This window comes from Abramis brama (genome assembly GCF_963993115.1).
Source record: "Abramis brama genome assembly, chromosome: 13".
NCBI lineage: Eukaryota > Metazoa > Chordata > Actinopteri > Cypriniformes > Leuciscidae > Abramis > Abramis brama.
The window spans coordinates 28,129,123-28,148,437 of NC_139975.1; the positions used below are offsets into that span (position 1 = coordinate 28,129,123).

At 37.9% G+C, this 19,315-nt stretch overlaps 1 protein-coding gene across 1 annotated transcript in view; it reads left to right on the forward strand.

The window, feature by feature from the left end:
• Nucleotides 1–19,315, forward strand: part of fgfrl1a (fibroblast growth factor receptor like 1a) — a 65,669-nt gene that overhangs the window by 37,252 nt on the left and 9,102 nt on the right. The window lies entirely within an intron of this gene.

A 19,315-nucleotide genomic window follows, 5' to 3' on the forward strand; every position in this document is an offset into this window, starting at 1 on the left:
TTCATAAATACTTTAAAAAAGTAATTTATTATTGTTAATAATAAATTAACAATAATACAATAATAATAAATTACACTCAATTTCTTTGACAGATTTAACCATAAAAGTTGTTTTGTGTTGTTGTTGTTGTTTTAATTTAAGCATGTCTAAGATTTACACTCAGTCTCTCTGAGGGATTTCACTACAAGATGTCTAATCATAAATGCTTTTTAAAAAAACTGCAAAATGGCGAAAATTCACACTCTCTCACTGCAAGCTGACAAACCAATTAAATCTGCAAATGTAAAAGGTTGGCTGGTTATCAAAGCTATTTTAGAAAAAACGAGTATGAAACGGCATGAAACATGCGAGGAGAATCGAAGCAGGCAATATGAGAATAAGAAAACAAGCGTGTATAAAAAGTATTCTCATAATTAAGCATGAATGAGAAGTTTCTTTGCAGCTGAAGGCAATAAGCGAACCCCTGAACTTGGGGTGGGTAGGGAGGGGGGAGGCAGGGGCAGCTGCCAAGATGACCTCAGTTGAGCAGCTGCACCCACTGTGCTGGGACGTCCAAGATGTGCCAGGACGGCTTTGATGCACCGCAACCGTCTCCGCCATGCTGTTTAGTCAGGGCCCTTGAACTTGGACTTGTTTGTTAATCCTTCTGCTGGCACATCCCACCCTCAACGTAACTCAAGTCGTGCCAGTGGAGGTTGCCGTGTAGTTTGATAGGTGTTACGTTGTTTAGTAGTGCTTCGGAAAGCCAAGATTTTACAAATAAAGATATTAAATATCGAAAACATCTTTGTCTTGATTCTATGAAATTCCAACACTATGTGAAGTTTTACCGACATCTCTGGGCTGGTATTATATTTAGAATAAAGCATTTTTATATTTGTAGATGTCAGATTGTTACATGATTTGCTTTGGCTTTTAGAGGAAATTCCCCTTGTGGAATAGTTTTATGAGATGTCATAACATCCATGTTATGCTCTTTATATGGTGTTCCATGTGGTAAAATAAAGCGACGTCCATGTTTCCTTCAGTGGAGTGAGAACCATGAATGTGAGGATTTAAAGTAATCTATTCATTTCCCAAGATGTGGTTTCAATAATTAGTCCAGGCCATCTGAACTCTTGTTTATTATTCTATATGCACTTTTGAATTCAGTGATGAATATTGACACCTTTTTCTTATTATGGCTGCTTCTTCACACCCCGCCAACTCCTCTATCGCAGACCGTGTTTCATTTGTATAAATATTTTCACAGTTTTCCTTTCCATCTTTGTTATATTTCATGAAACTAAAACACATGTCTGCACAGAAGCCAGAACTGCATTATACCACAATCTGTAAGAAAAAAAGAAGACTTTCCTCATGTTTTTCTTGCTCTCTGAAACTGAATTTTTATTTTATTTTTTACATTCGCTTGGTTTGGTTTCCTCTGCCCCTTTTTCACTCCATTTGAAACCTCGATTTCAGGACAACATCAACTCGCAAGACAATTTGCGAAACCAATTTATCCTCCACTTCCAAATCCTGTTCTGTTAGTTAATGGATCTAATCCTTCAAATACCCATGCTCATTAGGAATACTCAGGTTCGAATCCAGCTTGCAACATTTCAGATCCCATTTCCTTCATCTGCCCATCAATTTCTGTCCTACTGTATTTGTCCTGTGCCAAAAGAAGTAGAGAAAAACAATTATTTAGTATTAAATTATTTTATTTGCAGTTGTTAAGGTTTAAAATGATTTTTAAAAAGCACATGATTTCATAGAACCATTTTAGGTTCCCCAAAAAACCTTTCAGTGATCAGTTCTTGAAAGTGTAAAGAACATTATAATAATTTATTACACGGCTCTGTGGAATACTTGATTCTGATTGGTCAGTCGCACCATCCAGCATTATGTTATCCCCCGATTATCCCCTAAATTTTGCATTTGGTGAGCTAATAAAATATTAACTCAAATCAATATTTTTTTGCACAGTTATTTAATTATGTCATCCGGGTATCGCGGACTCACTCTCTTGTTTCAAACAAACGCAGCCACTGCCATTTTTCGATGATTGTTTTGTACACTGTAATGGATTATAAGATAAGATAACAAACAGCTACGATTTTAAAACCGTTTCATCTCCAAACAATATATCTTATACCCATAATTATTTATGTGGTGGAATACCGTGTAATAAGTGACTGTCTAGTTTGAACTTGCCACATGCTAGCAACTGGTCTCTGCGCGGAAGCTTTGCGTTTAAAGAGCTAATAAAATATTTCGACTCAAATCAATATTTCATATCTAATTATTTACTTATCTGGCAAGTAGCTGTGTAATAAGCGGAATAATGTACATCCAGCCGGTTGTTATCGCAGAATAAACCCCTTCAAGCTGATGCAAGACCACGCTGTCGGGGTTTATTATGCGATATTAACCGGCTTGGATGTACATTATCCCTTATCTAACCTTTTTCCACTATGAAGAACCTGTTGTCCAATGGAAAGTTTTCATGGATGCTAACGGTTCTTCATGATCTTTATATCTCGCAATTCTGACAAAAAAAAAAAGTCAGAATTGCGAGGTAAAATAAAACATTTTAAAAGATAATTACGACTTTTTCTCTCACAATTGCGAGTTTACCTTGCAATTCTGACTTTTTTTTTTTATTAAAAATGTGTGGAAAGCCCTTATTTGGAGATGGTTTGGGCGTGTTTTATGCAAATGACTAACCTAGTGCACTCGGTCGCTCATTTAGAATACTTCAAATTCACTAATATCAGAACGATGTTAAGAACAAATTCATGTGCGTATGAGCGTTGTGGATTAAGCTGAGATTTTTCGTGAGAAGTTCTCCTGTGCGTACAAACACAAAATAATCCACCCAATTATTAATGAATGAGACCCATTGTGCTGTTATTCCAACATATAACATCTTCATCTCAGCCCTTGTATCCTAACATCAGGTCGAGTCATTAGTTATCTGGGAGCGTTTGCGTAGTAAAACAGCATGTGTAGTCTGTTTCTGTCCTGTGTGGCTCAGTGATCAAATGTCCCTGTGAGGACAGAAGACCTGTGTTGATAGGGCTCATTAGTGGCTTTGCCCTTCCTCAAACCAGATGGCAAAGACATTACTGTCCATCTATCATGGGCCGCTTTGGCTTTAAGCAGCTCTCTCTTCTTACCAACTCCAAGCATGTTCCCAGTCCGCTAGGCCTGCTATGTTTCTTTTTACTCCCTGTATGCCTACGCCTACTCATTCACTGCCATCTCCTCTCCTTATTTATTAGCTTTTTTGTTAACATTTGTATTGTTGCACCAGATGCATCCTTGGCAAATCCATCCTTGGATTATGATAAGAAAGGTGGCTTTCAGAGCATCCAGCGGAAGCAAGGATGAGGGGAATGGGGAGTGATGGAGGGGGAAAAGACCGATTGAAAGAGCAGATTTCATATTTTGTTTCAGTTCTCTGTTCCCGGTTGTTGTGTTTGTTGGCCCTCACCTGCATAAACTGACTATTGCTAGAAAAACAAGATCAAGATTAGATTTACCGTCCCTTTGTGATGACAGTGCAGACATGATTGTGGAATTGAGATATGTAGGAAGCTGCTAGGAAGTGCCTGGTGATTTATAGCGATTTGTGGAGTTTGCTCGGGCCGTTGAAGCTGCCGTTCAGCCAACATCTGGTAATGATCGCGGTGCAGGAAAACTGGAGCTTGAGATATCTACTGATCTCTATGCAGGGTTTCCCTCTGGACTTCAAGAGGCCCTATCACAGTCAAACTAGCATTGGGTTCTTGAAGCTCTACTGATCTTTCTGAAACCGTACTTAAGAAACATCATGAGTAACACTCACTTCTTTGTTCAGTTTTGTCTGAACTCTACTTTATACTTTTAATACACTTTTGTGTATTAGACTAAATTGAGTTGTTTGTTAAAAATCTTGAGGATACATGCAAATGAGTTCTGATTGTTGCATGTTTTGTCTGTGGGTTTAGGCTTCGTTCCATTCAAGGTCAGATCTGGATATCTCAATCTTCCGACCATGAAACGCTCTGTTGTCTGAACCATGGCATTGTACAGAATATAAATGAAATGCATGAATAAACAAGACGACATTGCTGACGTTTATTTTGCAGGTGTTTTTTTTTAATCATTTTTCCGTGACTCTGATGGCATTCGTGTGACATCATGTACCTGCATCTCGGCAAAGTTGAACATTTCTACTTGAGTTTCCAAGTTAGACAACCTAACTTCAGTGACATTTTATTGAGGTTTTCCTGTAAATTCCAGAAGTTGACAATTGACTTTCCAAGTTGAATACTGAATGATTATTCATTTATTCCTGGTATTTTTTGCTTTTTCTGTAGTAAAATATTATTAACAGAAAACTATTGGAAGTGTCTTTGAAGTATCTTGATGATTTTTGAGCATTGTTTCAAATTCTGAATTTAATTTACCAAAACCAAAAGTTTAGAGTCAAGTAAATAACACTTTTATTCGGTAAGGATGCCTTAAATTGATCAAAAGTGACAGCAAATACATTTATGATAATACAAAATATCTCTATTTCAAATAAATTCTGCTCTTTTGAACTTTCTGTTCATCAAATAATCCTGAATAAATGTATCTCAGTTTATATAAAAAATATTAAGCAGCACAACTGTTTTCAACATTGATAATAATAAGAAATGTTTCTTGAACAGTAAATCGGCATATTAGAATGATTTCTGACTGGATTAATGAATTAAGCTTTGCATCACAGGAATAAATAACATTTTAATACACATTAAAATAGAAAACTATTTTAATTGTAATAATATTTCACAATATTACTGTTTTTACTGTACTTTTTATCCAATAAAAAATGCAACCTTGCTGAGCATAAGAGACTTAATTCAAAAACCCCACATTATTGAATGGTATTGTACTTTTAGGCGTCTTTGGCTGAAAACAGAAAACTCATAATGTGTTTCATCCACACGACAACGGCGCCCCGGCGGCGTCTAATAGTAGGCCTCAAAGTGCAAGTTTTTTAAAAACGAGTTTTGAAAACAATTACATCCCTGTGCAAACCTCAAAAACGTGGATCCAGGAAAACATTGACGGCACACACACCGTGTGCCCAGTCCACAGCCATGCTCGTTTGAATGTGTATGTGCGTGAGCAAGTGTCCTTCTCTAAAAAAGTGACACCGGCAAACCACCTTGGCTGGCTTGCAAAGCACAGCGCCCCCGGTCGCTTCCACAGATCTGACAACGCTTTCATCTTTACAGAGGAAAAAAATTAATTGTCGTGAAAAAATTTAACTTTTGTCGTGTCGGTAAGGCCTTCGCAGGGGATAGTCTACTTGACACTTAACCATTTAGTGCTTTGTAAGTAATCAGCAATATTTTGATGTTTAATAGGGAGCCAATGCAGTGTTGACAGAACTGGGCTAATATGGTCATACTTCCTGGTTCTAGTGAGAACTCTCGCTTCTGCGTTTTGGACCAGCTGGAGTTTGCGTGGATTAAGCGTGCAGGGCAGCCAGCCAGTGGACTACATTACACTCCATCTGCAAAAACACATCTCATGTAAACGCCCTCTAAAGATTGTGTCTGATCGGGTCAGGACTGCCGTTAGACAAGTCAATATCACACACACAGAGACACAGTCTCTCACACACACAACAAACACACACTCACACACACACAAACTATGATTCATGATGCAAGTGTCAGATTCCACAGATGTCTTGAGGATACAGTTAAAGAAAACAGATCTGATAGCATCCTTCATAGAGTCTGTCTGAAATAACTTATTAAATATTGATTGAAATTCAAAGACCTAGAAGACTTATCTGGTTTCATCAGCTTATTTGAGAAATCTGTCTCTCATCCTCAATCACCCGTCTTAAAGAATGAAACCGTAGCTGTGTTATATTTCTCAACAGCAGGGATCTCTCAGATTAGGTTTGCGTGACACTTCTCAGTTGCTCAGTCTCAGTTACTCTGCTAAAAAAATCTGAATTACAGGTTTGACTGATATATGATTTTATTGTGGTACTGTTTTCTAATCATTGTAAAATAATAGCAAAGAATGAACGTCCATTTTATATAACAATGGATGCTTGAATGTGCTTGAGCATTGCATGGGCAAGGGAATTGCTGAGAGACTGAGAAAGAATAGACATGATTTCAGGAACGGTTTTCCCCTTTATTTTCTCTTATGGCATTTCAAAATATTTTAGAAAATAAAGAGTTGTAAATCTTAAATCAAACCAAAAATCTACCAAATCTTATACATTACAACAAGTCAGTTTAAGCAGACTACTATCTGAATATAGAAAATGGGGAATGAATGACCTTCTCATTCCATATAGCCTTCAAAGAAGGGGGAAGGGGGTTTAATCGGAATAAGGAGAGTAAGTGGAGAGACATACATGGAAAGATGGAGCGCTCCTGCCTCATTTCATGTGGTTTTTAGACCAGAGATTCCCAAACGTTTTTTGTCAGCTGAACCCCTTAGCCATAAAATATTTACTGAAAGTACCCCGATATTTTGTTAATATTTCAATAATTTAACATCACATTTGCATGTTGGCGTTTCTCTAATATTGGTTAATAGTCACATATCATGCAGATAAACATAAAATATTTAATCTTTTTTAGTATTATTCGTTTTATTCTTACTCTGTTGCTTGCTGGACTGTAACGTAGGCTCCAAACTCCTTTTAGCTGTGACAGTGTGTGATAGAGTCCACATTACATTCACACTGGTGTTTTGGAACCCAAATAAACTGAATAATAATAATAGTTATAATAGAAATGATTATTATTATTTTAACTCTAATTATAAAAATTAGGACAGATATATATTACTCTTGCAATTTACAATTGTACTGTGAAACAAAACAAAAATATTATAAAACATTAGTATTTTACACTGTTACAATACTAATATGTATGCACATTAATCTCACAGAGTTTGCTGCATTTATTGTAAATTGATCCACTAAAAACACTGAACACACAGTCAGAGCTGCTGCCGTGTAAATGAACACAGTGCTGCGCATCAGACTATACAGTTATTTAATAGCAGCCTTTGATTTGATAATCGTTTGCTCTATTGCGATTATCATTTATTTTCATTTTAGATTTGATATAATTCATTATTAGCTTTTCATATACTCACAAACCCCTTTTGGGAAACCCTGTTCAAGACTATATTAGAAACTTGGCAGATTTTTCTTGTACCTCGCTAAGCCTCAATAGTCATGTCACATGACTATGGCCTCTACACACCACGGCCCGTCCAAGTGACATGCATGGCAAAACAAGGTGGATCAGGCCCTTAGAAGAGCAACTGGTGTGGAGTTGGAGCCACACATGCCCTTATACGTCCTCCAGGTTTTGCCCAACGCTGTTTCTTCAAGATGAAAAACAGGCTTTGTTGTAATGGCAGTCATGGTTCAAAGGAGAGAGAGAATGAGAAATAGTGGCTTATGAAAGCATGGAGGAAAGAAAAATCTGGCTGACGTTCACATTTCAAGTCTATGAATTTACAACGATGATAGTGATTGAGTTACGATTGTTTTGATCGTTACAATGTGGTACAAAACATATTTTTCTTTGATCGTGGTTTATAGGATGTGTTTATCATAACCAAACATTAGTGACCTTTCAAACCATCCCAAAAAAAGCAGAGGAAGAGATTGTCTTTTATTTGCCCTCAAAAGAACCTCATACAAAACACTGCTACATTCTTATCCACAATAATTGGCCTTGCGTCAACATTTCATTCAAGGCGGGTTGAGATAAATTCGATGAACCCTCGAATCTCTTTATAGTCAACGCAGCACCGGATCCTCCCCTTTCTCATTGTTTTTAAGCGACTCCTCCGGAAATAGGGCTCAGGAAATTAAGATGCCATTTTAAACACACGATTATGAAAACATGCCGCCTGTCCCGTTACAGGTGGGGGTGAGCTTGGGTTTCAAAGGCACTGGTGGAGGGAAACACTCCAAGAGCCGGAAAAGGAAAAACACAAACAAAACTTTGAAGCAGCCAGGCCGCTTGAATGCACGAGGCCTGGGATTACGTTTCACGCCCCCCTGTTTATGAAGGTCCCAAGAAGGCGGGTGAGTCTCCGTCCAGCCTGCACTGGCGTTCTGCATCGCTTCACCTTCTGTGGAAGACAGACACCAGAAAGAGAAGAAAGAGGAGGCGCATTCCAATCTGCAGGGTTGAGCATTCATGAGACGTGCCTCAGATAGGTGTGCCAGATACTATTCATGTAGGAGAGAGAGAGAGATGATGGACTCCAAGGATTCATAGATGAGGAATCTCTGATGAAGAGGAACCCTCGGGGAAGAATAAATCATGATGAGTAAAATTAGTTTGACACATTTTGACTATTCAAAAACATGCTGAATGTATTGTTCTCAAATCATTCAGTACTAAACAGCAGTGCTTATACAGGCCAATTCACACTGCATCGACAGACGCAGACCAACGCCGACAGTCACCAGACTACTGCACGTCACTTCTCAGACAGTCTAAATCCGATTCAGCATGTTCAGTCGATGAAAACGAGCTCTGACAGACGCTAACAGACTAATCCGACAAAACCCTACGAAAGGTCTGTTGCAGTCTGTCAGTGGGGCGTGAATAGGCTTTATTATGCATCTGTCCAGTACTAAAAATTCAGTGCATCAGTTACAGAACTTAAAGGCACAATATGTAATTTTCGTTAGAGGTCGCTTATTCAAAACAAAGGCGTGAGCGTGGGTTCATAGGAGTTGTTGTCTTCACCTCCTCAGCCAATGAAAAGGAATCCGACAGACTCGGGCAAAAATCATGTTCATGGATGAGCTAATGTATTAAATATGAACGAGGCCGCTGGAGCGACTGGTAATGATAGACACCACGCTAATACCAGCCCAGGCTCGTTCGAAAAAGGTACTGTACCTGTGGCAACATTTTTGCAAAACGCAAAATACGACTTTTATTATGCACTGGAGTCGGCCGCTCCCGCTTTTTTCGTTGTGAATGTGGGGTAACGCAGCGCTGTTTTACATGGTTAAAATAAAAATAATCATACTTATTTCATTTGAGTGTGTTGAAAGTTATGTTTTAGCATTACTCTGTGCGTTTGCACGTGGCTGGTATGTGAGATTTGTTGCAGTAATCTAGACTGATATTAGAATATCATATTAATAAAAACTGGATGACTTGTGTTGAGACATGGTAAAAACATGGTACTCGTGGTAAATCAACAAGTGATTCAAACAAACAACACAAACAAAGTGTTGAGCTTTTCAACAATGATTCGTTTTCTGTCAATAAAGGTATCCAAACAGTTGCTCACCTGTCTAATAAAACACATAATATATTAAAGTGTCTTTGGTGTTTCCATGGTTTCCACGAAAGTAATACTGGAAATCAAGGGAAACGCGGAATATGACGTCATTGACAGGCGATGCACGGACACGGCCCGTGTCCTGGTTAAAATGGCTGACTTCTCTTAATTTAAACACTGAAACGTTTGGAATAATGTAAGTACAACAAAATATATAACATTCTTGTAGTGATTTTTGGATATTTTAATCTAAAAATCGTACATATTGTGCCTTTAATATTTGATTATGATGACTATAATAATACTCTGCGTGTTACATAGGCCCTCGCAAAATTTAAATACTGCAAAATGTATACTGTTGGGTTCTGATTTCTTCATTATTGATTTTAGTAAAGCAGGGTTATTATAGTTGAGTAAAACAAAACAAAAAAGTTACAAAAAAATTGATTACATTACATTTAAAATGAACACTTTTAATAAAATAAATATTAACAAATATGATATTAAAAAAAATTAAACTTATTTTATTTCAGCTTGTTGCCAAGGCAACATTTCTCATTTTTGTTTAGTTTCACTAAAGAATAAAAGTTAATCAAAACTATGTACATATTTAACTTCAACTAAAATTAAAACATAAAATATAAAAATAAAAACAAAATATTAACAAAAACTAATAGCATATCAGTGATACTAAAATAACTATATTTATTATAAATAAGAATATTTAGAGAATATACCAAGCAACTCATGAAGATTATTTGTTCATTAATATAAAGTTGATTTTGTGACTCGGCTCAATTTAAATATGGTAATTATCACCATATACATGACATACATATACAATTATTTCTATTACGCATATTCAAGTCTACTCAAGTTTGTATTATTGAATCAATGATCCAAAATTAGATTTTGAGACTGTGAATGTAAAGCCTGATTTATTTTTTGTCAATATTCAAAATGCAAATAGTCTCTCCACTTAAATTTATATCTTCAGTATATTTTTGGTAGTGTTGAATCTTTCCAGAGTAATTGTATCGGATCGGACTGAATCAATGCCTCATGATCATAAACTAAAGAATTTTGAAACTATTTCAAATGTCTGTTTTGTGTTTTGTGTTTCTTGTCGTGCTGCTTGGAATAAAGCGCCCTGATATTTGAAGGGCTTATTAATTTGTAGCGTTTTGTAGATCCCTCATCACTGAAATGGCCAAGATTTTGTACCCCTGGAGATATCTGGAAACACCCCAAGGAGTTGAACTGTAATGTGAGGTTTGGGCCCCAGAACTCTTCATTTTGCCCGGCTTCATAAGCCGATTATGTGTCATTTCGCTTTAATAGATTCCTCATAGACGTCTCGCGCTTCTTGTGCGGTGGAGGGAAAGAAGAAAGCCTGTGTGCTACATGCCTCATCGGCGGTCTGGTTGCTCGTCCTTTCACGGTGTGAATGGGGTTTTGGCTCTTTGTTGTTTTTTTTGGTCCGCTGCAGCCCACGTAGGCATTTATGTGCTGAAACGGGCAAGCTAGCATCCTAGAGCTACAACCAAAAAAACCTGCTTTTGGTTATTTTAGCTTTAAAGAGCAGCTCCTGCCCCTTGTTCCTGCTTCATTGTCCCAAATGCACGATTGCAAACTCCATCGTGTTTGCGCAATTGGTAAGACGAGTCAGGAATGGGGCCTCTTGAACATAGAGCTTCTATACGTCGAGCCAAAGCCGGACTATTCTCACGGATCTCAAAACCATCTCATCTTCAACCTAGGACACTTGAAAACACAGGACAAGAGAGGATAGCGGCAGCAAAGGAATGAGGTCCGGGAGACCTGAAAAGGACTGGGGCATTTGTTCCTGATTAGCACCAAAGTAAGGGAGGACATTTTTGCTGTGAAAAGAAAGCTTATAGCTCATTATGAGCTGGCAGGGATTAAGCTTGTACCTCCATTGTTACCAGAGAAGGAACCAAAGGTCTGTCACAGAGGGAGGTGCCTCACTCCTTTGAGCGTATGTCTGCACACCTATCCAGAGTTTCCACTCTTTTAAAGATCCATAATAGCTTTTTCTTTCCTCTGTAGTTGGTAGCTAGTGTAGTGGAAGAATCCTCTCTCATTAGACATAGTCTTTATCCGCTTGCTTGCAGGCTTTTGTGAGTCCGGCCGCTGAATGCCAGGCCTTGCCTCCATAGTCATGCAACCTGTAAGAAATGAAACAAGTAGAGTGAGGTCAGAGAGAATAGATTCACCAATTAGCTTAAAAGTGTTTGAGGAGAGGACATGGCGTCTGTAGTTTGTAGTCCCTTTGAAGTCTACGCAATCTTTTGTTGTGTTTATTCCACTCTTCCATTGGAGTGCGCTGCTTTTTGGTATTGTTTTGATCGTTGTATGTTTTGCCTTTAGAAATGTCGTAATGATGCTTTCGCTTTGATCGTGAAGTAGAACTTGAGGACTTTTTGTAACGTTTGTAACGCATTGCTGTTCCTGTAAAGTACTATAGTTCACCTGTATTATTTGTGTTTCTACATAACAGGTGGTGAAATGTAATTATCATAATAGCCAACCCCTAGTCGTGACAACTCTCATTGTCTACTGTCATACAGTCCCAAACCCTTCCCTAGCAACTGTCCAGAGCTGAGATGAGCTGTTTTAGGTCTCTTAAACAAGGGGTGGGAAATGGACCGATGTAGTTCATGTATTATATATTTGTAATATTGGCCTGGTTTCACAGTCAGGGCTTAAAGTAAGCCAGGATTAGGCCTTAGTTCATTAGGACATTTATAGCTTTTATAAACGTGCCTTAGAAAAAAAACAGTAGCCTATTGGTGTGCATCTCGAGTAAAAAAACAGTGGCACTGATATAATTTAAAATATGTCAGAGCATGTTGCTTTCATTTTAAACAGCTCAATAATGCATTTTAGTCTGGGACTAGGCTTTTAAGCGTTGTCTTTGAAACCGGGGGTTTGTCTTTTTGTGTTTGATGTGGAAGTATATGCATTGTCATTATTGTACGTACTGTATAGTGAGACCAAAGACCCGTTTTCAGCTAAAGCTGCATAATAAAGCTTTAAGGTTTGCTATGCAGCAAAACCCTGAGATCTTGGCTTTAATATTCAAATGCCATTTAGTTGTTTCAGTCTCATTGCCAATGTTGATGTTGAAAATCTGTTTAAAAGTCATATTTAAATATTTAAATCAATCAAACCCGTCACTGACATTAGCAACCTGAGACGGACGCCTGCAGTAAGTTTGATGAATGACTGTAATTAAGTTTGGATCAAAAGCAGTTTTTCACACTCTTTTTTGTTTCGAGTCCATAACCAACACACTGACAGTTTACTCAAAGGATTCCTTAAATGTGTTAACAAAAAGAGACTTGTGTAGTTAAATTTACCGTTGGTGGAACGAAGCCAGTGCCGCCAACATTTCCCTTTTTTTAAGGTGTGCTTTGATGTGGTCTGAAACCCCTCACTGTATTATGTTCAATTTAAGTGTGATCGCACTGGAACTCACAGTACAAGTCTGTTCGAGAAAGAGAGAGAGAGGAGGGGTTGAAAAAAGACTGGACATGTGTTGTTGATAGGGAGAAACTCCACAGATTTGGCACCATATCTTTATCTATCAACTCCTCTCGACAGCCTCAAAGATGACGAGGTGTTGCTGCAGCCTATCGCTGAAAGTATGTGCTGACTGACAGCATCAAGCAAAACTATTTCTGCCATTTTTACATGCATGAAACACATTTTCAAGTTTTTATGTATTGGAGGAAGAAATAGTGTTCACACAATTAATCTTGCTTTCCAAGAGCCTGCAAACACAAGCATTAGATTAAATGAAATAAGGGGATGGAGTGGCTTTCTAAATGCAATTCCAAAACTTTATTTTACCTCAGGCATGTATAGCATAATATTAATATTACCGTTTTCCTGGAAACAGATGTAACAACCTTTTACTTTTAGATTTCCTTGCTTTATCAGTGAAATGCAGTTTGCTTCCAAGCAACTTTTAGTTTCCTGTTTGTTTGATTTTAATTTAGCCGGTGAGTAACTGACACCCCACGTCTTGCTCCTTTAAGGGCCTTTTTTATTTCAAAATAATTTGGGCGGAACAGAGGCCAGTTCAAAGTGCAGGGGAGGAGGTGTCTGTTTCAAAGAGAGTGCCGTGTGATCAATATGTGAGATATGTTAATTCAGTAAAGCTCTGTCCTGTCCTTGATGTTTGCTAGAGTTACAGGCAGGCAGCTGGAACGCTGAGGGTGGACAGTAGAAGCGGGGTCCTGTGCCAACCCCCTGGAAACATACCACGAATCCTCTTCAGCATCTTCCATACAAACTTGTTTTTGTCTTGACAGCTCAGCATGGAGAGAAGCCATTAAGCGGCTTTCAACCTGGCAGTGCGGAGAATGGAAGCCAGCTTGCTCCTGTCAATTCAAAGGGATGTTTTATGGATGTGTTTTAGAGCCATTCTAAAGTTTCTTAAGGACTTTTAGTTCCCCCGCTAAATTAGTGTACAAACACCAGAGCTTTGGACTCGAGATGGGACGTCTTTATCTCTCCCAGCATGCCACAGTGGAGGCTTTCTTGTTGCTAAAAGCTTGTTCTGTAAGGAGTAACACAATGGATGCTTCTTTGAATGGGCTGTGGTGTGGGTGTAAGCTTGTCCTTCTACAGCTCATACCGTGACCATCCCACATAGTTCAGCAGTCCATCCATACCGATGGAAAGCTGGAAATTATTCGGATTTCATTTTCCGTGGCATATAAATGAAGTGTGAACATGATATAAAGCAGACTCTGAATGCCGGCACGAGGAGAATGTGCTGTCCAACTGGTGTGGCGTGCTGAGCCTGGCAAAGAGCGAATCAGTTACTACAGATGCACAGAAGCTAAAATTATATTAGAAATGTCTGTTATAATATTATTAAAGTTAATTTAGAAGAGGAACATTGCAGATATCCTGTAAACCACAATGCAGTGCACTTGACTTGATCTTCCATATCAATAGTGATGATTGAATATATAGATGAATAGATTGATGATTGGTGATGAGTGTGATTTTTATTTTTATCAACTCTCCAGATGCTGTTATATAAAATTTTAACCACATTTTAAAATAGCTATATGTGACCAATAAATTCAAACAGTAGATTATTAGCTATTATTACCTGGGCTATTCGATATGGGCAAAAAAAAATACTATCACAATTTTTAGATTAATATTGCAATTTAGATTTTAATCACGATTTTGAAATAATATTTCCTTACCTACTCACACTTGTCTGTATAATTTTTTGGAAGCCTGCTTTATTGATGACATTTGCGGGCACCATATCTTTGCATAAATAACACGTTGTATATATAATACAGTTATTTCTTTGTGCCTTTTTTTTACTCGCCCCTCTCTTTTGCCGCAACGGTAGTTTGACTGGTCTTGCAAATTACCTGGGTCGATGATACATTATCTCTCCTGTATCAAAAATATTCCCAAACCACAAATGTTTTTTGGGTTTTTTTCTCATCCTGCCCTGAATTCACCTTTCCTTCTGTGCATTCTTGCATGTCTATTTATGTAAATTTATGTAAATAGTTTATATTTGCAAACCATTTTACTTGCATGTTTCCAGGTGAAACAGGATTATTTGATTTGATTGATCTGAATTGACACCCAAAAGTTTAAGTTCTAAAAATGTGCACAGTTTCGATCAAGGGCGCAAGCACGTTTTCTAGCTCTGTTTGTTCACCCACCCCACAGCACAGGCTGTAAAGCAGGTTTCTCTTTGTCCTATCACAGGTGGCCGCAATTACCTCTGAGCCCACAAATCGTATCCCATCAAACTTCTGTTGTTACAAGCCACTCTAGAGCTCTGCACACATTTAGAGTTTCAACAAAATGTCCATATTGACACACATGCACGCACAGAAATGGAGGTTTCAGTTTGCTCTACATTGTGATGTAATCACATGTATGGGGTTGTATTTGTGGGCCAGGGCCCTTTAATGTGGAAAGTGTGGAAGATTTGTTGGTTCAAACCTTAGTTCCAAAACATTCTCTCATTTGCTCAAATGTTTTAGCTTGACAGATCTGATGTCTCATTTTGTGCAGAGAGAGCAAATAAACCACAATTGAACTGTTTGTGTTTCTTTTATAGTGTTCAGTTCCAGGGTTTGCGAAAATGTATTACTTTAAATGCAAACCATGATAAATAATGGCAAAACAGTTCTACAGTTTTCTTGTTGTTAATGGATAAAAAGTACTTGAGTAATTGTACTTCAGTAATATACTTAAGTATTATTTTGGTCCTTGAATACATTTGAAATGTAAGACTTGCACTCCTTGCAATTTCATTTAGTATAACAAATACATTTCAAACGCATTTCAGATGTAGATTTCTTTGGATTTAAGTGAAAGTTATGATTTAATTAGCTTGCTAGTTCAGTGTGTGTGTGTGTGTGTGTGTGTGTGTGTGTGTGTTTTGTTTTTTGAGGAAAGTTTACATTTGAAATGTAAGACTTGCACTCCTTGCAATTTCATTTAGTATAACAAATACATTTCAAACGCATTTCAAATGTAGATTTCTTTGGATTTACGTGAAAGTTATGATTTAATTAGCTTGCTAGTTCAGTGTGTGTGTGTGTGTGTGTGTGTGTGTGTGCGTGTGTGTGTGTGTGTGTGTGTGTGTGTTGTTTTTTGAGGAAAGTTTACATTTGAAATGTAAGACTTGCACTCCTTGCAATTTCATTTAGTATAACATATACATTTCAAATGTAAACTTTCCTCAAAAAAACAAACACACAATCTTACCTGAACTAGCAAGCTAATTAAATCATAACTTTCACTAAAATCCAAAGAAATCCATTTCAAGACAAAAGGTTCAATTTGTTGTATATTATAGAGATTTACAATGTCTGGACAAATAAAATTGTGATTTCTGAAATAAATGTAAAAAATGTATCCACCAATTACCTACAAATTTACTTAAGTAAAACTAAATGTGGAAACCCCTTTTCAAGATTTTTTTTAGGGTATAATTGAGTGTAATTTTGACACCCGTTTTTATAGCACACTAGAAGTTTTTATGAATTCAGTCAATGAAGAGATTGTTTTGTTATTTATATTTCTGTAATATATTTAATTCCACAAATTGCCAATGTACGACAACGCCCAGGTCTTACTTGACATTTTCCTTTTGTAATGTGAATTCAGCTGGTATTCATGAAAGACCTTAGGGTAGACATAGTCTCGTCAAGGCTCTTCGCTTTTCCCTCTGCTCTGCTCCGGTAATCCTTAAAAGAGAAACGGAAACCCTTAATGCGGGGTCAGTCCTCAGCTCCGGGAACGAAGGCCTCTCTAAATCTGCCTGGTGCTCCACAGCTGAAGAACGGATTCAGGCCTGGGATTGTTAGGGATTGTGCCAAAGCAGGAATGACTGTAGATGATCAGGCTGACTCAGAAGTTGACGTTATGGAACAGGTCAACATTGAAGCCGCTGGAACAAGTCTTTGTACCTTCTGGAAACTCTCCATATGCTGTTATATAATTTTTTAACCACATTTTACAATAGCTATATGTGACCAATAAATTAAAATATTAGTTTGAGAGAGTTGGGTTACTTTTAGTTAAATATCTAGTTAGCTTTTTGTCTATTGGAATAATGAATCATTTAAAATAAAACGTGTAATAAGAAAGTAAATGGGTTCAATAGTGATTTGGTGTTCATAGATGCTACGACCATAATACAGCGGCTTTAACATCAAGCTGTTTGTGATGTTCAAATGAAAAAGTGAATCTTAAGCTAATGTAGGCAGAATTCAGTAGGTTCACTGATATAAAAACAGCTTGATATAAAAACATTTGAGCCAGGTCACAGTTTTTCGTATTGTGAAACATCCACAAGCGAAGTCAAATACGTAGTGGCCAAAAGATACATTGGTGAGATCGAACATAAATATGCTTGGCAGGCAGTTAATCTGTCAACTTCTTAGTGTTATTCATTCTCGGGTTAGTCTGTAGTCAGTAATGTAGTAACGTCTCTGCTGTGACCACGGCCCATAAATTTTCACAGTTTAGAGCTGGCTGTTAATATAGAGCTGTGTAGCAGTAGAGTTGGTAATGGTTTCCATAAGCCAGTGCTGGAATTCAGTAAATCAAAGCCAAGGTAAAGGCTAACAGCTAGCACCCATATTGTCTCTCCTGTCAAGATTTCAGTCATGAGGGTTGTCTCCAAACCCTCTCCGGTTTCATAGCTGACTTCACCAAAGACGTAGAGGATGACAGCATAATTAGCATGTTGTGTGGATAATTGAACAGCGTGGTGACTGTTCAACTTCATCAATGCAACTATTCTGATTTTTTGACAGGACTGGAGGTCATAAACTGAACATGCAAGCGCAATAAATCTTGCACACCATGGGTTTTTGCTACCCCTGAAAGACGTGGTACAGCCAAGTTGGATGTTTCATGCTTAGCGAGGGACTACCAGGTCTTGCCAAAGTCCACAGAAACTCTTGCCAGAGAGCAAAAGAGGGTACCTGGTCTGCAACCTCACCAATGAACATTACATCTAGAAGGCCACAAACCTGGTGAAGATCCAGTGGAGCAGAGCCCTACGCTCAGATTTCCTGCAGAGAAAGCCAGTTTTCTACTGCCGTCTCCACTGCAGACATGAAAGCAAACATACTGAAGGGTTATGCAAACATCTCAGTCATATTGAGCTTGTTCAAAATTATGAACACGCCTAGATGGTCAACGTGTGAAATGTGGCACGCTACGGTGTCACTTCGCCTTAATGAAAGGGAAACAGGAGTTTGTTTGGTTTAGAAACCTGACAACCCTCATACTTCCAAGTTTTGTTGACTTTCCATGAATCAAACTCGTTTTTTCCTCAGACACCTTTATAGGCATTGGGAAGTCTTGAAGTATGTGTGCATGGTTTATGAGCTCACAGAGCGCTATATATGTTATGGAAGTTCTGAAGCAGTTTTTTAACACGCAAACTACATTTATGAATTATATTAAAATGACAAACCTAAGGGTAATCCTGAAAGCGCTGTTAAGGTGCCAATGAAAATGTATGTGCAATGGTTGCAATGAGCGTGAGCCCGACATGAACAAAAGAGCTATGTGTAGAGTACCCGTACTTGAGGGTAAGAGCTATAGTAATTAAGCTGTTTGCCCAGCAATGAGCTGTTTCCCTTTGCCCAGACTGGAACCTCTCCTTCAGGAGTGTTACACCCCCACCACCCCGACAGCTTCAAAGAGCTGACAGGCCTGAAAATACCAGTCATGTGGTGAACGGATGAGCTGGGGCTGTAACTAGAGCAGAAGGGCCACAGATTTCCAGTCATAGTTTTCACTGTTCACTGCACGTGACTTTACATGTTTGCCTTGAATTTTTAACATATCTTCTCAGGTGAGAAGATTCAGTAGAACTTAAAGGGACAGTTTACCCTAAAATGAAAATTAAGTCTTCATTTACTCACCCTGGTGTTGTTCTAATGCCATGTGGCCTTCTCACGCTCGTCCATATAATGGCATTGAATAGCGACCAGCATCAAGATTTTTTTTTTAAAAGACGCACAATTATCACCAAATTATCCCATGCGACACATGCTGTATATTCCAAGTGTTCTGGGGGTATATGATAGGGTTTGATGAAAACAAATTGTATGTATTATGTAACAAAATTCTAAAAAAATTCTCCCTTTGTGGTCCATAAAAGAAAGAAGGGCCTACTTGCATTAGAACAATACCAGGGTGAGTAAATTCATTTTAGGGTGAACTATCCCTTTAAGATTTTAGTAAATTGCTTTGAAAACAAGCAAAGCTTTGGCTTTGGCTTTCCTCAATCTTCAAAGTGCATGTTTATCAAATTTATCTTCAGCTTTTGTAATAAAAAAATATTATTATTATTATTAATTTATTTTTTAATGTCCATAAATTTGCACATTTGTACATTTTGTGTGAATGCTGACAATATCTGCGTCACCTTTAGGCCCAAAACATACTT